Source organism: Sus scrofa, chromosome 14, assembly GCF_054392235.1.
Source record: "Sus scrofa isolate SSC_HxYL_T2T_F1_AM1 chromosome 14, Sscrofa_HxYL_maternal_Yorkshire_Landrace_v2.0, whole genome shotgun sequence".
NCBI lineage: Eukaryota > Metazoa > Chordata > Mammalia > Artiodactyla > Suidae > Sus > Sus scrofa.
Genome location: NC_139396.1, coordinates 121,472,897 through 121,499,074, shown reverse-complemented (window position 1 = coordinate 121,499,074; position 26,178 = coordinate 121,472,897). Strand labels below are relative to the sequence as shown.

General features: G+C 37.4%; 1 protein-coding gene across 10 annotated transcripts in view; it reads left to right on the top strand.

Moving 5' to 3' along the window:
• The window catches only part of SGMS1 (sphingomyelin synthase 1), a 308,323-nt gene that overhangs the window by 156,650 nt on the left and 125,495 nt on the right, over positions 1 to 26,178 (top strand). For all 10 annotated transcript variants that reach the window (XR_014825457.1, XR_014825458.1, XM_084992498.1 and 7 more), the window contains 2 exons: positions 750 to 789; positions 2,955 to 3,098. The gene's annotated coding sequence lies outside the window, so the exon portion shown is untranslated. The remainder of the gene's footprint in view (positions 1 to 749; positions 790 to 2,954; positions 3,099 to 26,178) is intronic.

The window sequence follows — 26,178 nt, the reverse complement described above, 5'->3', positions numbered from 1 at the left end:
GTGTTCACTTTAGGAAAATTAAGTAAGCCACTCAAGATGCCTGTTTTGCTGTATGTATACAATGCATTAATATAAATGTTTAATAATTTTTAAAAAAGGTACTTCCCCCCTCTTTCTGAAGTTCTATAATTCACATGTATATTCACATATATATTTGTGAAGGATTATATTTTATTTTTAGTTGTGAAAGTCTTTCATGAAGTTAAATGCGGAAGCATTTCTAAGCCTTTAAGGAGATGTTGGTGAAAGTCTGTTTATAAGCTCTTTGATTATAAACATATTTATATGGTCTGTAGTTCCACTTAATTTACTATTGATTGCATTCTGGTAAAAATAAAATTTAAACATGTTGCTACTCTTTTCACCTTGGAGTTATAATTCTTATGTTTTGAAAATAGGTTTTTTTGCTTATTTTCTTTCTTCATATTGTCAATTAGCAGTTATTTACCTGAATGTTGTGGAGATAATTCATAAGTTATATGATTTTAAAAGTCATGTTACACTATTAGATGCACTTGGTATGCAATTTTTTATTGGCATTTGCTTTATATCCTTTCTATATAGCTTGGCATTGTTAAAACTTACTTGGAATACCATGACAGTTGCAAATCAGCTACAAAATGGGAAAGAACAATTTTTGCTCTCCCTTGGGAACAAGAAATAAATAATAGCTTGGATTTTAGGTTTTTTTCCTTAGAAGCAGCTCATTGTTGGAAGATCGTTTTCATTTACTTATTATTTTTTTCTAGATTGCAAGGAAGACTGATGAAGAAAGATAATGTGATTCAGGTAAATGGATTTTTAATTTTTTTTATAAACCTTTTATGTGTAGGCTATGTTTCTCATTCTTTTTTCCCACTGGGAAGAATAAAACAATTTTTGTGGCCAATTTAAATATATAAGGAATATTTTGGGATATAGATGTAATAGTCAAATACATGTTTATACTTGTTTAATTAATGTAGTTACACATGTGTATTTAATAATCACGTATTTCTATAAAACATAATATTACAACTAGTACTTTTTCCCTACTTGAGAATAATTTTCTTCCAACTGTTTACATACGTATTTGATACCAGTGTCTTCATTATTAGAGTCACATTTTTGAAGCATCCAATACTATTTTCCAAGTGTGTTATCATTTTAGTTGTTTGTGATATAGCACTTTTGGAACTTGTGTATGGTACTGTCACTGGTAATTTTATTCTGAGCCACAAGAAACCGTTTGCATAGTGTTAGAACAGTTGCTGTTTTCATTCTTTCTGTGTAGATGAACATTGGAGATCTCTACTGTGTAACAATTTGTAGATTTGCTTTGTTAAGTATTCTTTCCTCCCTCCCTCCCTTCCTCCCTTCTTTGCTTCCACCCATTTATTCATTTATTTGGTTTATTTCGAGATAATTGCATATACATTGTTTAAAATTAAAATAACACTGTAACATCCATTTCTTGTTCTTCTTATACTCTTATTACTCCTTTAACCAAAGATGGTACTTTTCAACTTTTTTAGTTATGTTTTCTGATATCCACCTAACTATTGCCAAATAGCACACTGTATGCTTTAAGTGCATTTACTGATTTCTTTTAAAGTTTTATAGACATATCCATTGATTCCTGCTGAGTATTTACCTCTTATACATAATCCTTTACCTTCAGTACACACCTACCCTTCCTATCTCATGCAGTCATGTTATAGTCTGTGGTTAAATATGTATTTAATGTTTATTATGATATATATATATATATTTTGCTTTTGCTTTTTAGTGCCACATCCAAGGCATATGGAAGTTCCCAGGCTAGGGGTTGAATTGGAGCTACAGCTGCCGGCCCATGCCATGGCCACAGCAACGCAGGATCTGACCCTCAGCTGTGACCTACACTATAGCTCACAGCAACACTGGATCCTTAACCAGTGAGTGAGGCCAGGGATCGAACTCACATCCTCATGGTTCCTAGTCAGATTTCTTTCTGCTTTGCCATGATGGGAACTCCGACTATATTTTGTTTAGGACTGAACTTTGTGAGACTTATGTTGAAAGTTCTTGTGTGAATACTGTTTTGTTTTGCTGGAAAATGTTTGATTCTTTTGTTTATCCCCAGAATTCTGAAATATCATATTGGAACATATGTATTATTGTTTGTTCACGTTCAGGGTCCTTTGAATTTGGAAACTCCTAATTTGGAAAATTTTCTTATATTCTTTAATAATTTCATTGTGTCCACTTTTTTTTTTTTCTGTTTTCTGTAAGTTTGTTAGTTGGATTTTTGAACCTACTGGCTTAATTCTCTATTTTTCTTATGTATTTTTCTTAGCTGTTTATCTACTATAACTATATAAAAGGAGAAATACCTCTGTGATAGAAGATTACAGACTTTAATTTTCAGTTAAGGAAAGATGGGATGAATTTTATGTTGTGCATATTTTGACAGTTTTTTTAAGAGTTCGAAGAAAGAGAAAGAAAAGGAAAGATGGGGGTGAGAAAAGATGAGTGTGGGAGGTGAGGAAGGTCAGTTGTGAATTTCTTGTTTCCAATTTAATACTTTAAAATTTAAAGGCTTAATGGAGTTCCCTTCATGGCTCATCGGTTAATGAACCCAACTAGGATCCATGATGAGTTCAACTCCTGGCCTTGCTTGGTGGGTTAAGGATCTACCCTTAAGGATCTGGCTTTGCCCTGAGCTGTGGTGTAGGTCACAGATGTGGCTTAGATTCCACATTGCTATGGCTGTGGCGTAGACCAGTGGCTACAGCTCCGATTTGATCCCTAGCCTGGGCACCTCCATATGCTGTGGGTGTGGCCCTAAAAAGCAAAAAAACCAAAAAAATACACCAAACTTAAATGCTTTAGTTTATAGTGAGGTGTACTGGATTGATAAGGTCTCTTTTAACATAGGAATTTCATGATTCCATTTTCAAAGTGGTTAAGCTTAAATCAATCTTCTGTTGTAGGTGCACCATTGAGTTCCTTGGGATGCATAAAAGCAACTGGTTGGAAAGCTCATGAAATCAAAGACAAGACCCTGCCTCAGGGAGCGTACATGAGAATAATTTCAAAGGAACCCAGGGATAGATGCAAAACAGTAGCTGTTGGAGGTATGTAATGACTTAAAACTTGGATTGAACCTAGTGTGGTTGCTCCGCTGTATAAAGTGAGGTTGAGCCATTCTTTGGGAACCTTCTTAAAGCAGTCCCATACCCTCTAGCCTCAGATAAGCTAGTGGCTATTCCCTAAACTCGACAGTTTGATGAGAATTCACTCTTAACTCTTTCTTGAGCACCTCTGACTCAGCTCCTCTAGAATCCTTCCTATCACCTGACAAACAATAACGAAGATAAAGGCCACATTTGACTCTAGACAGATGAAAGCAAAAGTAAATTTCTAGCTGGAGACGTCACTGTCTTCTCTTCTGGGAATAGGGCAGTCAGTGTCAAAGCTCAGTGAATGTGTGTCCTTTGAATCAGCTGTTATTTATTGGTTTTTCTCTACCCTGAGTGAAGTCGAGGCTGCATCTGAGTCTGATTGGTTGGTGGCTACATCAGATTCACTGGTTCCCTGTTAGTTATTACCTTTGACCTGCTTGTCTCACTGATCCCCATAAGTTACAATGTTAACAGTTTCTTGTTTATATCAACAATTCTCATCTCCTCAACCAAACTTATTGTCAAGGTCAGAGTCATCCATTATTTCATAACCTGTGACCTTAAGTGGATGTGCCTCTTGATGCACTGGCTCCTTTTTTATGGCATAGCCTATGTCATGTTATATGTCACCTTGACCCTTTACCCCCTCCCACCTCCCACATCTACCAATATAGTACTTTACTTTTTTTTTTTTCTTCCCCACTCTTTAGTGCCACACCCGTAGCATATGGAGGTTCCTAGGCCAGTGGTTGCATCAGAGCTACAGCTGCCAGCCTACACCACAGCCACAGCAACGCAGGATCTGAGCTGTGTCTGCGACCTACACCACAGCTCACAGCAACACCCTGATCCTTAACCCACTGAGTGAGGCCAGGAATTGAACCCGAAACCTCATGGTTACTAGCCAGATTCTTTTCTGCTGCACCACAATGGAAACTCCCCAATAAATACTTTAACTGTACCCTGTGCCAACTATTTTATGTCTTTGGTCATTATACTATCATGAGAACATTAAACAAGTCCCACTTTCTAGATTAAAACACTGAGGTTCCAAGCGGCTAAATAACTGGCCTCTTGGTTCTCAGAGAGTAAATGGCAGATATGAGAACCAGCACTCAGTTGTCCTGCCCTGTACAGTGTGCAGTGAAGACAACGAACAATGTGCTTCCCCTCTTTTTTGAAGGCGGGTTTTCAAACTATCCCAATGTCTATAAAATTTTAACCTTCTGCTCTACTATTTTCACCATTATTTGCTGCTTTTTCCCATTTCATGGTTTCCTCTTTGGTTTATATCTATAATTACAGTGTTTAATTAGCATATTAAAATAAATTATTTTCTAATTTTACTGAGAGTATGTAATTGTTATGAGACACTTAAAACATGCCCTCTTTCTAACGTAGGCTCTGATGTCTTTACTGCTACATTCTTAATTGATTATGAGGCCAATATAGGAGATGAGTGGGCCTTGATATTTCTGATAAAATCTTGTCATGCTTGTGACATTTGCACCAGTACCCAGCTCCTTTTAAAATAGTTAGTAAAGGAGTTCCCATCGTGGCTCAGTGGTTAACAAATCCGACTAGGAACCATGAGGTTGCGGGTTTGACCCCTGCCCTTGCTCAGTGGGTTAAGGATCTGGCGTTGCCGTGAGCTGTGGTGTAGGTTGCAGATGCGGCTCGGATCCTGCATTGCTGTGGCTCTGGTGTAGGCCGCTGGCTATGGCTCTGATTAGACCACTGGCCTGGCTGCGGGAGTGGCTCTAGAAAAGGCAAAAAGACAATAAAATAAAATAAGTTAGTGAAGATGATATAGAAGAGGAATAGTGAGATTTTGCCTACAATCTTCTCATGTAGTTTACAAACTTGTTTCAGAGCTTGAATCTTTTAAAATGTAGAGCATCTATTCAAGTGCTTAGTTTTGGTTCAAGCGATCACTTTCAGTGTGTGTAACTGGAAAGTTACCCTTATGGATGTGAGTTTTAAGTTTAAGTGAGTTTAAGAATAAATAGTATCTATTGTTTTTTTTTTCTAGTAGTGGATGACATGATTTGAAAAATCTGTGTATTTAGACTTATAAAGTATTTTTATTAAATTAGCAGATGTTGTAATATACTGGTAAATATTTTAAATCTTCACTAAAACCCTGGTAGGTTGGTGTGGCAACTTTCTTTGAAAGATGAATAAACTGAGGCTTATGACACCATGAAACTTGCCCAAGCTCCTGTAGTGAGGGAATGGTGGAGCCGGAACTTGAACTTAGATTTGTCTGATTTCACGGACTATGCCTTAAATTAAGCTGCCCCACTGATTACACATCAGTGACATTTACATTGCGGACATGTCCAAGGATTTTTTTTTTTGTGCTTTTCATTAATACAAAGGCAGTCTTAAAACAAACAGTGAAATAAGCCTCATCCTCACAGAGGCAAAGGCTTCTAGATTGGCTTGGTGCAGTCCACTGATGGGGTTGCATCCAAACAGTGACAGTTCTCTTACGATGGACTGAGAACCGGGTTGTGTGCCCACCTGGCCATGTGTCCTTTCCCACACTGTGCCTACTATGCTGCCAGGAGCAATTAGGCTTGGCTCACTTGAGCAGTTGTGTGAGCAGCTGTTTCTTCCAAAGTGGTTGTGGCTGGAGTTTGGCTCCACAATCATACAGCTCTGGAGTTTGTATATGAGTCTTGAATTAATGAAATATACATACCTTATAACTCAGGATATACTGTATCCATGACTATAAGTAAAATTTCTTTTTGTTTTTAATACTTTTTTCCTGAGTTAAAATAGAAAATTTGTTAAGCATGGACAAATTTAAACAAAAAAATACAAACCACTCAGAGGTAGCCACTGATAATATTTTGGTGTGTCTGTTTCTGGTTTTTATTCTTAATGAATATGTATACCTTGTAAAAAGTACAAAATTAGATTCATAATGTTCTAGATCTATTTTTACTCTTTTTTTTTCTTTTTTGGCCATCCCACAGCATATGGAGTCCCCAGGCCAGGGGTCAGATCCAAGCTGCATTTGTGACCTATACTGCAGCTGTGGCAACACTGGATCCTTAATCCACTATGCCAGGCCAGGGATTGAACCTGCATCCTGGCACTGCAGAGATGCCACTGATCCTGTTGCATCATAGCAGGAACACTCATTTTTCCTCAGTATAGCTAGTATTTGCCCCATGTTTTTAGGTTTTCTTTTACAACGTGGTAAAAAGTGGCTACAAAGTATTCCACATGGGCAATAACATAAGTTAGTCCATTTTATTATTCAGTAGACCTAATCCTCATTCGGTTTAGTTAGTATTTCTCCAAGTTAGGCCACAGAGGTAGGACAGAAGTATTAAAATAAATGAACTCCATAATTGCCACAAGTTTTCATATATCTTGTAAAATAACTAATGATGGCTAAGAATATGATGACAAGGAGTTCCTTGGTGCCTCAGTGGGTTAAGAATCTAATTATGTCTAATGTAAAATATATGGTAAGTTATTATTGCTTTTTCAAATTGTGAAAAAAGGTGCAGTTTTGTGCTGCGCTACCACTGCTTAGTTTCTGATATCCTGCCTACTCTGGAGAAGAATATTTATGTTTATATATTTTTGTATAAGAAAATGCTATCTGGTAGCTCAGTGGGTTAAGGATCTGTCCTTAACCTGTCGCTGCTATGGCTCAAGTTGCCATTGTGGTATGGGTTCAATCCCTGGTCCTGGAATTTCTGCATGTCGAGGGAGCAAACCGCCATTAAAAAAAAAGAATATGATGACAAAACCCAGATCCCTTCCTTTGTCACATTATGCAATGAGCCTGACTTGGAAATTTCTCAGTTCAAATGCTGTATGAAGGGAGCATTGGAAATTCCCTTTGACTTGTAAATTTTGAAACCTCCTTTTTCTTTAATTGAGCTAACCCATCTATGACAGGTAACTTCAGTTTTTCCATGGTTAGAGGAAACATCTCAATTTTTTTGCAAATAGTTGGCCCTACTAGTTCCTTAATGTACCTAAGGCTTCAGGTACTAGTTAATTAAGCATCCCCCCAACCCTTCTTTTGACTGAATGTTTCACATGGTCTCCCTGAAACCCCAAGCCTTGTGAGTGATGCTTCTCTTGCAATCTCTTGAAGAGACCTTCACAGTGCAGAGCAAATGTGGCTTCTCCTGACCTGAGGAGTTCTGTGCTGATAGGGACCCAAGTTCCCAAATGCAGAAGGTGCCTAGAGCTGAGATGGGTGAACATTTCATAGAACCACTCTACGTAGAATAGGCTGGTATGAAGCTGGGACTATAATGTGTTGTTCCTTATTATTCTTCTCTTAAGGACATCACTGTTAAGTTAAATTATCATCATTATCATCATCAAAATCCTCACCAGGCCAGTATTTTTCAGACCTGGTTCCTTATTGCCCTTGTGATTCCAATATACCTGGGGGTGGGTTCTGGGTGAGCAAAGAGGGCAAGCCCTTTGAGCTCCTTGTTGTCCCATCAGCTAACAGCTCTGCTTTTATTTGTTTTATGTATTGAACTTCCGTGAAGTTTTTCCTGCTGCTTAAGAAGTGAAGACTGAGAATCACTGGGCTATAGAACCTACAGGAGGAGGAAAAGAGAGGAAAAATAGATGTTCACTCAGTATTACTTCCAGTTTTCATCATGCTTGTACTTCTTCTCAAGGGACATGGTCCCCCCTTGGGTTTGGTTCTTACTAGGGCCTCCAGTTGGAATTCCCATAGGCTGATCTGCTTTAAGGACAGCAATTTGATGGAGATGGCTCAGAAGTTCTAAGGTTAGGAGAGATGGAGTGATTGCTTTACAAACACTGGTTGTAGAAAGTAACTTTAGTGATGGGTCAGTGAGTGGTGCTAAGTGTAACCTCTTAAAGGCCCTAGGAGACTGGTCTCTCTGATCTGGTTCATGTGGGTAGTAGTGGGCATTTTTGCTATCAGAGTGATATGTGTGAAACTGAGCCTGACAATCTGAAATTTTCATTATCTATTCCTAGATTTTTAAAAGCCTTTTGGATGGCTCTCCTAAGATTGATATTAATGAATCACGGAACTGACCCCTTCTGAATCAAGCACTTTAGCTGTGTTTATGCCATAGCTCAGTGGATTAAGTAAAGAATTTCCCAAAAGACTTTTTTTTTTTTTTTTTTTTTTTTTTAAGGGCTGCACCCATGGCATATGGAAGTTCTCAGGCTAGGGATTCAATCGGAGCTATAGCTGCCAGCCTACACCGCAGCCACAGCAATGCCAGATCCGAGCTGAGCCTGCCACCTATACCACATCTCAGGGCAACCTTGGATCTTTAACCCACTGAGTGAGGGCAGGGGTTGAACTTGTGTCCTCTTGGACACCAGTCAGATTCATTACTGCTGAGCCATGATGGGAAATCCCAGAAAGACATTTGTAACCAAGGAAGACTAAGGAATATACAATGGCTAATCTACAGTTGGAGCTCAGAATTCTCAGTTAATAATTTAAAATATTAGTTGTTTACTTATAGGACAGTTGATGCCCCTATCAGGAGAGGGGTAAATTATACCCAGTTTTCAAATGTAATGGGACGCATTGGCGCCAGATAGCATTTGAGTTGCCTGCGTTCTGACTGCCACAGCTCATGGCCTGCTTTCTGTCGTAGTATAAGGCGATTCTTTCTGTGTTCTGTACAACCCATAGGATATGAATAAATGGTATTCCTGGAAGCATATAGTGCTCCAGTGTTGGGTATGTTAATTCACTGTCCATCCATCATTGAGCACCTCAACTTTGTTCCATGCACTGTTATTGATGCTAGACTGGGATAGTGAGCAACACAAACAAGATCCCTTCTCTCATGGTCTTAACAGTCCAGTGAGAATGGGACAGGGTGGTTCAGGGAGACAAGATATAGAACTAGAGAAACAAGAACATTTCAGACATGGGTAAGTGCTACGAAGAAAAGAAAATAAGGTGACAGAGTGGTGGGAGAGACTATTTTATTTTATTTTAATTTTTTTGTCCTTTTAGGGCCTCACCTGTGGCATATGGAGGTTCTCAGGCTAGGGATTAAATTGGAGCTGTAGCTGCTGGCCACAGCCACAGGCACAGCAACACAGGTTCTGGGCCGTGTCTGCGACCTACACCACAGTGCACAGCAACGCCAGATCCTTAACCCCTAAGCAAGGCCAGGGATGGAACCTACATCCTCATGGATGCTAGTCAGATTCATTTCCACTGAGCCACGACGGGAACTCCTGGAGAGACTTTTTTTTTTTTTTAATAATTTTTTATTACTGAATGAATTTATTACATTTATAGTTGTACAATGATCATCACAATACAGTTTTATAGTATTTCCATCCGAAACCCCCAGTATATCCTCCCACCCCCCAAACTGTCTCCTTTGGAAACCATAAGTTTTTCAAAGTCTGTGAGTCAGTATCTGTTCTGCAAAGAAGTTCGTTGTGTCCTTTTTTCAGATTCCACATGTGATAGCATTTGATGTTGGTGTCTCATTGTCTGACTGACTTCACTTAGCATGATAATTTCTAGGTCTATCCATGCTGCTACAAATGCCGCTATTTTTCAGTGCATGTATCTTTTTCAATGAAAGTTTTGTCTGGATATATGCCCAGGAGTGAGATTGCTGGATCATATGGTACTTCTATATTTAGTTTTCTGAGGTAACTCCATACTGTTTTCTACAGTGGTTGTACCAGTTTACATTCCCATAAACGATGCATGAGAGCACATTTTTCTCCACACCCTCTCCAGCATTTGTTATTTGTAGACTTCTTGATGATGACCATTCTGACTCGTGTGAGGTGGTACCTCCTTGTAGTTTTTGATTTGCATTTCTCTAATAATTAGAGATGTTCAGCATTTTTTCATGTGCCCGTTGGCTATCCATATGTCTTTGGAGAAGTGGTCTTCTGCCCATTTTTCAATTGAGTTGTTTGTTTGTTTGTTTGCTGTTGAGTTGTATGAGTTGCTTATATATTTTGGAGATTAAGGCCTTGTTGATTGCATCATTTGCAACTATTCTTTCCCATTCCATAGCTTGTCTTTTTTTTTTTTTTTTTTTTTTTTAAATGGTTTCCTTTACTGTGCAAAAGCTTGTAAGTTTGATTAGGTCCCACTGGTTTATTTTTGTTTTTATTTCTGTTGCCTTGGGCATCTGACCTAAGAAAACATTTGTATGGTTGATGTCAGAGAATGTTTTGCCTCTGTTCTCTTCTAGGAGTTTGGTGGTATCTTGTCTTATGTTCAAGTCTTTAAGCCATTTTGAGTTTATTTTTGTGCATGGTGTGAGGGTGTATTCTATTTTTATTGATTTATATGCAGCTGTCCAGTTTTCCCAGCACTACTTGCTAAAGAGACTATCTTTCTCCCATTTTATGTTTTTGCCATAGGATGGTCTTTTTATTTAAATAGGCTTCCACTTGGTATCTCTGCCTCTGGTTCAGCTGATAGGTTAGTTTTTCTGATGCCACATCCATAATTTTATTCTCTTTTTCAGAGCCTTTAGGGATGACTGTCCCCCCATTTCAGGCTGAATACCAGACTCTTTCAGACCTTCTGAAATCTGCTTTCACCCCATCTTTCCAATACTATTACTCAGCATTTATCCCTATTTTACCCATTGCAGACCTTTGGCTCCATCCAGACGTTCTCTTCCCTTTTCTTCTGTACCTTTGCTCAAGCTGCTATTTGGAAAACTGGTATCTTTTCTTTTGCTTTTTAGGGCTGCACCTGCAGCATATGGAAGTTTCCAGACTAGGGGTCGAATAGGAGCTACAGCTGCTGGCCTATGCCACAGCCACAGCAACTTGGGATCCGAGCCAGTGAGGGAGGCCAGGGATTGAACCCACCTACTCATGGATCCTAGTTGGAGTCATTAACAACTGAGCCATAAAGGGAACTTTCTCTTTTCTTTTTTATTTGTTTAAATCCTATAGATTTCAAATTTCAGTTGAAATAGATCAGCTCTCTTTCTGGCTGCTTTATAGATTTTGCCTTGTCTTTGGTATTCTGTGGTTTGTTTATATTTAAGTGGGGAGTTTTTTTTACTTTTTTCTTTTTTTTATAATTCCCGCAAGAGAGCCTTTGGTTTTCCAGCTAAAGATTAATGTTAGGAAAATTCTATCATTATTTATTAGAATAACCCCTCTTCCTCTTTCATTATATTTTCTTCACTGTGAAATTCTAGGAGACATATGTTAGACTTTTTCTCACTTCCCATTCCATGTCCTTCTTTCATATTTTTGTTATCTTTGTCTTTATGTTATTGTTCTGAGCTGTTTCTTTGCATTTGTCTTTTGGTTCACCAGTTCTTTTCTCAATTTATTTCTAGTCTATTTAAATTGTCCTTGATAGGAAAGGGATTTTTTTATACTTTCAAATTTCACTTTAATTTTTTTTTTAATCCTACTGCTTTATCCCCAGAGTTTAGACAAAGGTATGACACCTAGTACATAGGTACTCAATAAAGATTTGTAGGATGAGTTTTTAATTTTAAAATCTTTAACCATTATTTTTGGTCCTTTCTCAAGACAGCTTGGTAGACTTTTTAAATAAAATTTTGTTCCTTTTGAAAAATTTTTAATTGAGATACATTAGAAATTCTTATTTATGCTAATAATTCTCATATTTGAAGTCTTTCTAGATCTGGTTTCATTTGCCTGTTTCTTTTCTTTCTCTCCTTTTTTTTTTTTTTTTTTTGCTTTTTAGGGCCCACCTGCAGCATATGGAGGTTCCCAGGCTAGGGGGCCAGTTGGAGCTACCGCTGCTGACTTAAGCCACAGTCATAGCAACTTGGGATCCAAGCCACATCTGTGACCTACACCACAGCTCCCGGCAACACCATATCCTTAACCCACTGAGCGAGGCCAGGAATCAAACTCGCAACCTCACAGTTCCTAGTCAGATTCGTTTCCACTGCTCCATGATGGGAACTCCTCATTTGCCTGTTTCTATTGGTGCTCATTCATGGCATCTTATTTCCTTGTGTGTTTATGATTTATTTACTGTGGGCTTATATTCCTTGAAAGTTGTCTCTGCAAGTTCTTTATAGTTTAGATTAAGGATAAATTTTCAAGGGAGTATTTATATTTGCTTCTGCAGGTGTATGTAGGCACCATCAATCTGGACAATCTTTAAATTAAATTCCCTGCTTGAGCTTTCTTGAAGTGCACAGTATGAATTTAGACCACAAAACCACAGGAGTACTAGTTGTTGGCTATGAATTCTCAAGAGAGATTTTTCTGTCCAGACCACTGCCACACTTCAGCCCACCCTCCAAAATGGTGCTGGGGTTAAAAAGCAGTTTTTCTTCTCTTTTGGAGAAAAATTATTTCTCATCACCCATATCCTGAGAATATAGTTCTGCGAAGTTCCACTTTTATTCAGGGACCTGTTAAACCCACTATCTCGAGTGGTCCTAGTTTTATCTCCTCTCTTGCTCCATGTAATCATTACAGTGGAAGTTCAAGGGGACCACTCTGGTTCTGGGTTTGGTGCTTTCTTACTTCGTGGCTTTCCTGCTTTTATTCTCTCTGACTTTGTTGTCACCTCACTGGTGCATTTAAAAAGATGTTCTAGTTTCTTCTTCTTTAGTTATTTTTATTTGGGAGAGTAGTTTAAGGTATCTGTATTATGTTATTCTGCAGAAATGGAAGATCTGTTTTTGTTGCTTTGTTTCTATTGGGTGCTTCTAATGGATGAGATGAGAAGAGCTCAAAAATTATTAAAAATGTAGGTACAAGCCCAGCCTCACTTTTGATTTGAATGTCTGCTGTGTACAGTTGGATTAGGTCAGGAATAAGGTGGAAACTAATTCCCTATAATATGCTTTCTGAGTTGGCAGGGACCTTCATGTTTTTGACGCACTATTTGAGATGAAATTTATTTTTTGTCATTAATTTGATTAATTATCTAGTATTTTACTAATATCAGCTAAGTTAATGCTTATAAGTAAGATGTGATTCCTAAGTAACTCCCCCACTATAAGGGGGTTATTTGTTGTATTTTTTTTAGGTGATCTCTGCCACAGATCCACATGAGGATGTCCTGAGAGGCTTTGATGGATGTTGGTCCTTTTATTCAGTGTTATTTCATTTGATTCTGAAGTAGCAGACTATTATTTGAAAGCAAAAATACTTGCAATTAATAGAGTATGCCAGTGATACAAAAAAGAAGTCAATCTCAAGAAGAAATTCTCAGTGTTATGATTTATATGTACAATGTAGAGATCTGTGGAACTGGGCTGACTCAGTACTGTTTGAGCACTAAATAGGAGTATAGCAAGAAGCTTTGCCATCTGAGAGAAGTCGGTAACAAGTACATGTGCCACTCAGTAACCTAAGTGACTCACACAGTCTGTCCTGAGCTTTAGTTTTCTTGATTTGAGATGCCTCAAATTGTTAGATTAATTTTGCAGAGGAGGACCTACTATCAGGAGTAACTCTGCTATGCTCCTTTTCTGGTCCGTCCATCAGTCTGCATTGCTATATTAGAACAGTTTCCTGGAAACAGCAATCTACTTGGCATGACTTGAACTAATGAATCTTATTATTATTATTATTTTTTTTTTTTTGAGCATGTAGTATGGTGGTAAGTATTGATGGCATTGGTAGAAAACTCAGATTAAGGTCATCAGGGTAAGGACAGTGATTGCCTGGAACAGCTATGTATTTTGAGATTATGGAAATGAGTAGTGTCTCTTAAATATTTGCCATGGAAGGAATCAGAAACATAACATGGTAAGAATGCCAGTTGGATTTAATAGCATGATTTGTCAGCTGCACACTTACATAAGACCATATTATGATTAGAAATTTTAAGATTAACATTTGAAGGTCTTAGAGATGTTTATTATGATTTTCTGAGTAGCTGTATTTGGAAGTTTTAATTTTATAAAATGTGTTAGCTTAACAGATCTTCATATTTAGTTGTGAAAAAAATGGTTGTTTGTTTTTAAAACATTGTTATGTTTACTTTGAATTGGCATTGGTGCAAATAGTTTCTAAGGAGGAAAATGGTTTGCATCCCATGTTATAAATATTTTCAGGCTTTTAGACTATTTAATCCAAATCATCACTGTTTATATTTTTTGCTCAAAATTTGAGAACATAGACTTTTCCTAGTGTTTTCTTATCAGAGTTGTATTTTTCATCCAGTGAGTATCTTTCTGAAAATTGTATAACTGATATTTTTAATAAATTGAAAAAATTTAGGTTAACAAAGAAAGCTCACCAATTTTGGAAGAATTCTTAAAAAATCCTTAAGTAAAATGAAGAAACGTTTCTTGATGTAAGTCTTTTTTTATGCAGGTGTTTTTAATCATGGGACACTAATAATTTTTTATATCACATTCAAAGATATATTGCATGTTTTTGCCTGTATATATTTGTAACTACCTGTATTAACTTGGGGGGAAAAAACCATAATAGAAACAAATATTATATAAGTAACAGTTCATTTATAGAATCTTTTTCTTCCAAAAATATTTGATGGAAAAATGTTAATTATTAATATAATGTAAAACATTAATGTAATGTAAAAATATTATTTATTAAAAATATTAATTAATTCAAACTTCCACATAGTCAGGAAAGAAATGGTTAAGAAAAATATTTGAAGAAATGATTATTGTCCTGATATTCTCAATATTCTCTTGCTTTACTCTTCTGTCAAAGTGAGTAATCAAAAGTAAACTAAAACTTAGTTGTCTTTTTCAGTGATTGGGTCCTGTTTGGGTGAAGAACACATAAATAACATCTATTTATAATCTAGACTTTGTTTTCAAATTCACTCCCCTCTTAAACTTTGTTTTCTGTATAAAAATGTATAAATTTCTTAGTCTGTTCATGTAGAATATCTCAGAATGATATCCCTCCCATGAATTTATAGGAGTTATTTCTTTTTTCCTTCTTTAGCTACTTAATCGTTAGCTGTGTGGTACCATTTCTGACATTATTTTTCTCACTATTTAAAAAAATATAACAGTTTCAGATAGGCTCGTCTCTAAAAATAATATCTTCTGTTTACTAAGTGCCTTTTATATCCCAAGGTCTTTTTTTTTTTTAAGTTATAGTCGATTTGCAATGTTGTGTCAGTTTCTGCTGAATGATAAAGTCTGTCATGGCCAAGGTCTTTATTTGCATGGTCTCTAGTGAGAACCCTAGAAGCCTGAAGAGACCTTCATGAGTTTCCTTCATGCAGCAAACCATTGGTGTTACCTTTATGTTCTAGGCTCTCCTTTAGATATTTTAGGTGGTGAGCAAGGGGGGGAAAAAAACCTAAACAAATCCCAAACCTGCACTGTGGAGCTTAAGGCCTACTTTGAAAAAGAGGATAAACTAGATAAGGTTTATCTGAAGAGGGTAAACTAGATAAGGTTTATTTTACTTATTGTAAAATACTGGCATGCTGGGAGATGATCAGGGTTCTGGCAAAAAATGAAGCAGAGAAGTGGGTGGGAGTGTGAGTATCAATGAGGGTGTGTGTGTGTGTGTGTGTGTGTGTGTGTGTGTGTGTGTGTGTATGTAATGTGTCCTCTGTTGCACCAAGTAGGGAGGGCATGGGAGGCCTTCGTGAGAAAGTAACATCTAAGTAAGGGCATGAAGGAGGAGAGGAAAGGAGTTTGTTCAATCTGGGGCAAGAACTTCCCAGGCAAGGGGACAGTAATAAGCACAGGGGCCTGGAGACTTTATTTCAAATCCAGGAAACCAAAATTCACCCTGACTCAAGGCAATGCATTTCAAAAGCACTGAACGGCTCATTCAAATCCAGGTCTGTTAGAGTCAAAGCCGGTGCTCTCCTGCTCTGGGCAACTCTGAAAGGAAATTTTTATTCATCTTAGGAAGCTCTGCCCCTCCTAACAAAGTGTGTTATACCTCATTAACACTGAATACGTAACCACGCTACTGTCACACAAAAGTACTAGATAGTTTGGTAGGTAAAACAGATCAGTTTTCTCAGCTCAGTTAGTAGAAACTCAAGAGTAGAACCTCCTTCTTCAGATCTCTTAAGAGGGTTAAGAAAAACCTTTTAACCTATACCAGCTCTTCGCAATGCCAGATCCTTAACCCACTGAGCAAGGCCAGGGATCGTACCCCACATCCTCATGGATGCTAGTTGGATACGTTAACCACTGAGCCTCAGCGGTAGCTCCGGGGAGGGGATTTTTGACACCTGAGGTTGAAGGGTGGTGGAATATACCATGACAAAATATGTCACTTTGATAAAAGGTTTATCTTGAGCTGAAAAAACATGAAAAGTAACAAACAAAGAAAAATCCTCTCTCTTGTAAGTTCTAGGCTAGGAGTTGAATGGGAGCTGCAGCTGCAGGCCTATAGCACACCCACAGCAATGCCAGATCCCAGCCGCAATATGACCTACCTACAATGCAGGAGCCTTAACTCATTGAGTGAGGCCAGGGATCAAATCTGCATCCTCAAGGATACTAGTTGGGTTCTTAACCCACTGAGCCATGAGGGAAAGGAACACACGAAGAAATATTATGTTTCCCCTCTTTACCAGGAAGGGCAGGGTGGTTCTTCGTCACCTGAGATGACCCTAGAGGACTCTAGACCCTAATCACCCAGAGATGGAACCAGAGGAATCCAACTCACACTGTTGGAAGCCCTTACCTGCCATTACTGCTCCCAATATATTGACCTTCCACAGTTTGCTTCCCAGAAACTCAAAGTCTTGTTGTGTAACTTTTCAAAAATGTACTGTTCTTTGTTAAAAGGCTGAATAAGGCCAATGTCCAACCACCCCTTTTAGTTCTGTTCTGTCTCTCTTGCTCCCAGGTGTCATGGAAATACATATGCTAATAAATGTTTTTTCTTGTTTTTTTTTTTTTTTTAAAAAAAACCTTTTAGTGAACTACTCTTTCTGCTTTTCCTTTTCTTTCTTTGAAATTTTTAATTATTTTCCTTTAAAAATCCCCCTGTTCTTGTTTATTTGTGAGATTTCGAAATGGTACACTCCGGATTATGCAGAAGCTGGCATAGGCGGCAGCTTAGAAGGGAGAGTATATGACAGTAGCAGAGACGAAGAACTTTTGCTCCATTCTGTTAAGAGACATTGCTTTTTTGTTTTTGTGTATGTGGAACCTGTGAAGAAGGCATTCACTAGGATCTCTGTGTCATTTTTAAGTCTGAATGATGAAAACATTACATTGGTAGCAGGTGAAGTGAAGGTACCACATGGGCTGTGAACCCAGAGACTTGCTGATGGGATGGGGGCATACCTAGTACCGAGCACTTTCCCCCCCTTGTCTTACATTCCCTCTAAGAGGGTTAGCAAATGACTGCCGTCGTTCTGCACTGGCCACCTGAATTTGGAGGTACTAGCTGTGATTCAGGTCCTTCTGTGCTACTTTTATTTCTTTGTTAGAATGAAGAAAACGATCCTTAAAATTCTTTTTTGGATAAAATATTTGTTAACCAATGTGCTGTTTATGGCATCGTGATTTCGACATTAATTGCAGTAAAGTAACTCTGACACTCATTCTTAGAATCCTGACCCAAGGAAGTTTGGTGGGCTTTTCCAGTCAGATTCACTGAATTTCAGTGCCAAAAAAATCTGCTTTGGTATAACTATTATGGTGTTGTTGCCTTCCTGGAACCAGTTTGTGAGAGTGACTGAAAAGTTAGGGTATAGGCTGAAAGTTTGGCAAGTAGGCCAAGTAGGCTAATCATTTTTCTTTGTGTGGACCTTTTGTTGTTTTTTGTATAAGAAATGAGTCCATAAAGAGTGTAGGATTGTACTGAATTGATTCAGGTGACATTCAAGGGAAGCATTTTTGTTCCAAAGATGTTTGCATGTTTCGAGTAGATTTTAAGAGCTATTGTTTAAGTAAAATATTAGGCAATCTGTTCTGTGGCCCTGGTAGTGGTGCTCTCCCACGGCAGGTCTTGTCTCCTTTCATTCATAGTTTTTATTTCATGGGGCTACCTCTTCCACATTTATCATTTCTTCTTCCTCAAAGTGCTGGTTTGCGTGCGGCTCTCCTGGCCTCTCCGCATCATCACCTTCACCTTCAACTCCCCTTGGCCTGGCATCTGTGTTCATCCACTCAGACAATGCACATAGAGTACCCACTCCCTGGTAGACGCTGTTTAGGGCACTGGGATACAGGATGGAGCCAAACAGAGGCTCGCTTCTCATTGCACTGGGTTGAGGAGAACAATGAACAGACAAGTGTGTTAGTTAATGACAAGTTTTAGGGAAAAAAATCAGGGAAAGGGTATGGAGTGCTGGTGAGATCAGCATCTTCAGTGTGGTGGGTTTCAGATGGAGAGAGCAAGCCTCAGTTGAGGATGTCTGAGGGAAGGAGGTTTCAGGCAAAAGAAATTGCTGTGGCAAAGACCTTTAGGGGAGAGAATGAGCGACAGCCTAGGAACCGGGATGGCTGCCATTCAGTGAGCAAGGGCAGAGTTTTCACATACAGCTTCGGAGAAGTAGTAAGGGCTCGCTCACATCGAACCTGTATAGACTGTGATGAAGACTCTAGCTTTTGCTCTCAGTGAAATGGGAAGGTACCTGCAGTCTTAAGCTGAGAAGTGGCGTGGTCTACATCCATCTGGTTGCTCTATGAAGATCACACCAGAGGGGACACAAGAGGATGCATGGAGACCAGGTAGGAGGCTACTGCCAAAGTCTAGGTCAAGATGTGCAGCCTTGGCCTAGAGTAGAAGGAGTAGTGGAGAGATAAGGAGTGGTAGGACTCTGGATATGTTCCTGAAGGGAGCTCATAGAATTTGGATGTGGGTTAGGAATGGATTTGAAAAGAAGAGAGACATTCCAATTTCCTCCCGAGATTTTGACCTGAGCTGCTGGAAACTTGGAGTTATTATTTACTGAGATGCAGGGGGAAAGTGCAGGAAAATAATGTTGAGGTTGTGGGCTGGTGGGGAGTAGAGTTTTCATTTGTTCAAATAGATACCTGTTAGACAGCTAAGTGGAAATAATGAGTAGGCAGTTGGTGCTTTGAATTTGAAGTTCAAGGACTCCAACCCAGAAGTCTCTTTTTAATTGAGAGCTGCCCTAGAAGAGGTGAGATTTAAAACTATGGGATTGGATGAGATCACCTAAAGTAGTTCCTGAAGTATAGTAGGGACCCAGAAGTTCCTTGGACCTTTATAGGGAGGTCTACAGAGTTGAAACTTTCTACGATAGTACTAAGACATACAGTGTACAGTACATTAGTGTTTTCCACGGTCTATGTGTTGGCATCGCAACAGACACAGATAAGGAAATCTGCTATTTTCTGTTAAGCTAGGTATTAGGGAGATGTTCAAAGATGTAAAATGATGCTATTTTCTTATTAATACATATAGTATGTTTTATAAAGCAAAAATATATTTTCCGTTAAAATGTTATTTATGTAATGGGTTTATAGTTGCTTTTAGAGGAATTAATAAATACTTAAAACTTTTTTCAATTTCCTTGCCATAATTATCTATAGCTATAACATTCATAAACAAAAAAATGTTTGAGTTTTCTTAATTTTTTTAAAGTGTAAAGAGTTGTCCTGAGACCAAAATGTTTGGAAACTTGCTTACCTAGATAATAGAGAAGAGTTCTGAGACTTGAATGAAACTTTGGGCACTTATGGAGATAAGGAAGAAGCCACAAAGGAGAGAGAGAGGAAACTACTGCAATGATGAGTGTGTGGTGTTCTGGGGGCCAAGTAGAGAAAACATTTCAAGTGGAAGCAAGAGGCCAAGCATGTCTCATGCTGCTGATAGGTCGTATTAAAGGAGAACTGAGAACCGACCATGGGCTTTAGCGATGTTGGAGGTCATTGTTGATTTTGAAATGGGTGGTTTCAGTAGAGGGACAAATGTAGGATCAGGAGAGAATGGAAGGGAAGGGATTTGTATCACAGGTAGAATCCTGAGAGTGAGAATTGACCCAGTCCATCTCCTCACTTTGAGGCATAGCCTGATGAGCCTTCAGATTGACCTCCATAGGAACCCACCCCAGGCAAAGCGGCTGTGAGGCTGGGATGGAGGATGGAGGCAAACAGTGCAAAGACACGGTTAGCAAATCCCCTTCGCTGTGGAGGTTATTTTCTTTCAAAAGGTATATGGGTCGTTTTTTCTTGAGTTAAGAAACATAGTTATATGTTGTTAGTTACTGAAGTTTTTGCTTTCTTAAACTTAATATGTCCTTCAAAAGGAATATTTGAATTTACTATATTTACGTCTTGTATATTATTAATCAATATTAAATGTTATGATTTTAGAGGGAAAAGAAGTGATGTATTTTTCTCCCAGTGAGGTCTTTACCAGTTTAAATTCAAGAACATTTATTTACTTACACTTTATGTTAATTTCTCTTCCACCAGACTGAGAACTCTTCAACAGTAAGGTGTAAGTTTTTCATTTTCATTTCTCTAGTGACTGTCGTCTTGCCTTGAATGCAGTAGGAATTTAATCAGTATTTTGGAATGAATAAGATATTAGAAAATTTGGATTTATGTTTTGTAGTTTATTTTTTGTGTCCTTTTTCCATTGTATTGTTAAAAGTAAACTTTAAATTGTTAATGGGATAAATAAAATTAGATAAAACCTAAAGGGCAGGTTGCTTTTAATTCCTCTAAGTTGGAACAAATAGTTTTTAAAAAACAGTATTTTGATAGGAAGAAGATAATAGTTCTTTTTCCTTTGCTTTGTTTGGGTGTATATTTTAAAAACAGCATGACTAAACTGAACACAAACATCTTTTGTTTTTGAGGCTTTAGAAGTTGTACCCCAAAGTAATAAGAGAAATAGCTCTCACTTGTGAGAGACCGTATATCTTTCACATCTAATTCAAAGAAAATTGTTTATGAGCTTTCTTTTTTGGGGGGGCGCGCTGCACCTGTGACGTAGGGAAGTTCCCAGGCTAAGGGGCTAAAGGTCGGATCAGAGCCACAGCAACGTGGGTGGGATCCGCATCACGTCTGCAGGCTACACCACAGCTCAGGGCAGCGCAGGATCCTTAACCCACTGAGGGAGGCTAGGGATCAAACCTGCATTCTGGATACTAATTGGGCTTGTTACCTCTGAGCCACGACAGACATACGCTTTCTTTTAATTTGGGTATAATTTTACATTCTATACAATGTACGAATTTTAAGTGAGCAGTTTAGTGAACCAACCTCTCTATCAAGACGTAGAACATTTCCATCACCCAGAAAATTCTCTTGTGTCATTTCCAGTCAGTTGTCCCACCCCATGAGTAAACGATAACATGATTTCTGTCAACAGCACTTAGTTTTGCCTCTTGCAGAACTTTGTAGAGTTATACAGAAAGTACTTGTGTGTCTGGCTTCTTTTGCTTTACTTAACAGTATTTTTGAGATTCATACTTGCTGTTATACGTATCAATAGGTTGTTTCTTTATGTTATTGTATGTATTCCATTGTGGGTTTGTTTTTTGATTTTTTTTTTTTTTTTTTTTTTTTTTTTTTTAGTCTTTTTAGGGCCGAACCTGTGGCATATGGAGGTTCCCAGGCTAGGAGTTCAACTGGAGCTGATAGTTGTTGGCCTATGTCACAGTCACAGCAATGGCAGATCTGAGCCGCATCTACCACCTACACCACAGCTCACGTGACATACTCCACAGCTCACGGCAACGCCAGATCCTTAACCCACTGAGCAAGGCCAGGGATCAAACCTGAAACCTCATGTTTCCTAGTCAGATTCATTTCTGCTGCATCATGACGGGAACTCCTCCATTGTTGAAGTTAACTCTTCACCTATTTATGGACATTTGGATGGTTATAACTCTTTGCCTTTATGAGTATAAGTACTGTGAACATTCGGACTTTGTTTTCATTTCTTTTGACTGTGTTCTTAAGAAGTACATTGCTTGATAAGTGCACGTTTAATTTTATTTAAAAAATTGTCAGACATTTTTCTAAAAGGATTATATAATTAGAAATACTCCTCAGCAATACATGGTAATTTCCAAAATTGTCCAAGCCTTTGCCAACACTTGATATGATTTGCATTCTAGTGGGTGTAATGTATCTTGTGGTTTCCTGTGATTTCCTTTATGATAATGATGTGGAAAAACTTTTCATGCACTCACTGGCTATTTCTCTGTCTTCTTTTATTGAAGTATCTAGTCAAGTCATTTGCTATTTTTAAAAGTGGGTCATGTGACTTTTGTATTCTTGACTTTTTAATTCTTATAGTAGTTCTTTATGTGTTTGAGATACAAGTCTTTTGTCAGGACTACAATTATTATAAAGACTTTCCAGTTGGTGCTTGTCTTTTCATTTTCATGTTTTTCTTTTTTTGAATAATGATTTTTATTTTTCTATTATAGTTAGTTTACAGTGTTCTGTCAATTTTGTACTGTACAGCAAAGTGACCCAGTCACACATATATAAATATACATTCTTTTCCTCACATTATCCTCCATCATACTCCATCACAAGTGACTAGATATTAGTTCCCAGTGCTATACAGTAGGATCTCGGCTTATCCATTCCAAATGCAATATTTTGCATTTATTAACCCCAGATTCCCAGTTTCTTGATTTTGTCTTTCAAAAAGCAGAAGTTTTAATTTTGATGAAGTCCGGTTTTTTCTTTTATCCATAGTGCTTTGCCTATTTCATGGTCACAAAGACATTCTCCTATGTTTTTCTACTTTATATTTTTAGCTTTTATTGTTAGTTCTATGTGAGGTGGAGAGGTCAGGATTCTTTCTCATTTCCGTATGGATATCTATTTGTTCCTATCTAATTTGGTGAAAAGACCACCCGTATACCCAGTGAATTATTTTGGCATCTTGGTTAAAAGAAAAAAATAATCAGTTGACCATATAGGCATACATTTATTTTTGGCCTTTATTCTGCTGCTTTGTTCTTTTAATCTGTTCTTACACCATTACTGTATTTCGTTGAGGATTTCTATGTATATGTCTTCTTCTGGGTGATACAGTTCTATAGTTTTATTACCTTTGTCTGGTTTTTGTATTAAAGGCACATTGGTATATCCTTTTCCACCTGTTTATCTGTCTGGGTCTTTTCATTTAAAATTCATCTGTTGTATGTAATATGTAGTTGGGTATTTTTGATTTTTTTTTTCTGGCAATTTTTACCTTTTTGTTGGAATGTTTAGTCTATTTACTGTAATTATTGTTATGGTTAGTTTTATATCTACTACTGTGTTGTTTCCTATTTGTCCCATCTTTTAGACATTTTTTAAATCCTGTGTCAAATTTTCTCCCTTCTCTTTTTTTAGTTGAATATGTTTTAGTATTACATTTTAATTTCTCTCTTAGATTTTCAGCTACATCTCTTTGCATCATTTTTATAGTTCCTCTGCAGATTATAATATTTACCCTTAATAAAAAGTCTTTTTGAATTAATGTTTTACTTTAATATAAACATGTAAGAAACCAACAGTAAACTTTCATTTGCCCCTCCCCATCTATTTCACATTATCTTCAAACATTTTATATCTATGCGTCCTGCAAAAACAAACTATACAATACAGTATTATACTTTTAATACAATATATATTAAGTATATATAAAGTATTTGCACATGCACAGTATATTTAATACTGTATATCTAATAAGGGTGTCTTAAGGAAATTGAAATAGTCTTTCATGTTGTATCTACATGTTTCCTCTTCCAAGGTTCTTCATTTGTTTTTGTAAATTAAAATTTACTTTTGGTATCATTTCTCTTCAACTTGAAGAGCTTCCTTTATCATTTCTTACAATGTAGGCCTATTGGCAACAGATTCTCTCAGTTTTTATTTATATGAGGAGTTTTAATTTTTCCTTTGTTTTTGAAAGGTAATTTTGTTATATATAGAATTCTAGGTTGATAGTTTTTTTTCCCTATTGTTTCAGTGATTTAAAGATGTTGTTTATTGTCTTCTAGCCTCCTGTTTCTAATGAGATGTCTGCCATCATCTGATTATTATTCTCATGTGTGTTGTTGTTTTTCTTGTCTTTGGTTTTCACAGCTAGATGAGGTTTCCTTGTGGCCTAGTGTTCTGCTTTGGTATATTGCTGTTTGGGCTCCGTTTTAAAAATTTCTGGCCTGGCTGCTTTAACATTTAAATTAGACCACTTGATACTGCCCCAAAGGTCATTGGGGCTCTTTTTAAAAATTGTTTTTTAATCTGTACCTCAGCCTGGATTGTTCATACTGACATATCTTAAAGTTGACCAGTCCTTTTTTACTATTGTGTTCAAAATGCTATTAATCTAAAATCCAGTATGTTTTTTTTAAAATTTCAGATAGTGTAGTTTTAAGTTTCAAAATTTTTTTCCAAGTTTCTATAATCTCCTGAAATTTTCTTTTTCTTTACCTACTGTATCTATCTTCCTCTGCAGAATCCTTTAATATGTTTAGCACTGTTAATGTCCCTGTCTTCTAATTCCACCTTCCAGATTATTTGTAGGTCTATTTCTGTGCACTGATTTATCTTTAACTATGGAGCTACATTTTCCCTTTGCTTCAATTAATTGTATGCTGGAAGTTGAAGATGCTACATTGTAAAGATTTGGGAATCTGTTATGTTCCCTCAAGGAGAGTTGAGTTTTGTTCAGATAAGCAATTAAAGTGTGAATCATCTTGAATAGTATGTGGGCCCATTTTTTTATGCTAGTTATTTCCATTTTGTCTATATCTCCCAGGAGATATCCTCTAGTCAGGATGTTCTTTATTCCTTAAGCCATGGTGCTTCTATGGTTTCACAGGAAAGTCTGAGACTTTCACCAGGCCTCTGAAACCTGGTACATCTTGAGCTTTAAACTCCTCTGAGGTGGGCAGCTGTTGGAATCTTTGAGCTTTTTGAAAACTTTTCAACTGTTGTTTTTTTCTCTGGGATCCTCAGAGTCTTGTAGTTTTGGGTTTAGCAAACCCAAATTAGCATAGAATTGGTGTAGAATTTATTTGCATACTTGGGGCTTCACCCTCCATGACTTCCTCATCTGGGGGAATTTTTTTTTCTCACTTTTTAGCTACCTTGGCAGGCCTATATTCTGACCAATGAGACTGTGGTTTGCTCCTTGAGTTCCATCTTCTGCAGCATAGAGTTGGTTTTGCCCTCGCAGAGTAAGCTGTATAAATGTAAATTGTCATCCAGTGTGGTTCCTTTATTTTAGGGTTGTAGATTATCCACTTTATGCCTGCTTTTGGTTATTTTCCAGTGCCTTCAAAGTTGCTCTTTATATTAGTCCATAGTTTATCATTGTTATTGGATGGAGGGCAATTTTGCCATCATAAAGCAAATCTCTTAAGTAATTTGTTTTGTGGGGTTTATTTCAGTCATTTGTAAAAAGATGTTGAGCCTCATTTTCATTTGGAGTTTAAAAATACCTTCAAGTTTCATGAATAATGGATGAAACTTTTGTTCCTGGCCATGGAACTTTGCTTAAATGTAAGACAATATTTATGAAATAATTAGATTTATGAAAAGAAATATGATATTAAAATATACTCTAAGATGGGAAATTTGGTAACTCTCTGATTTAGACGTAGGCCGGTGTTAACAATAATCATAAGAATTCTAATTAAATATACTTAGTATATGTATTTAAAGACTTCAGTGTAAAACTCTTAATGCTTTTTGGTCACTTAAATCAGCTAGGTAAGTTAGTGCAGTCTCAGATACCAAGACCAGAAAGAAATTAGGCCAACTTAAAATATGTAAATGCTCCAGGAAAAGTAAGGATGTAATTAGAAACCAAAATTAACACCCTCAGCATTGGTCCCTTTTGCTTTTGTCTGCACCATGGAAACAGGTATCATCATTATGATACTGGTAGGAATAGATGAATATTTAAGGGGGTCAGAAACATTTTTTTTAACTCTATCAGCAAAGCTTTGTTAAATGATAACAGTGTTGCCCTGTTTCACATTTTCACTGTATGTGTCTTTTTTTCTTTTTCTTTTTTTTTTTTTTAATGGCTACACCCATGGCATATGGAAGTTCCCAGGCTAGGGATCACCTAGGCCTACACCACAGCCACAGGAATGCAGGTTCTGAGCAGCGTCTGCAACCTACAACACAGCTCA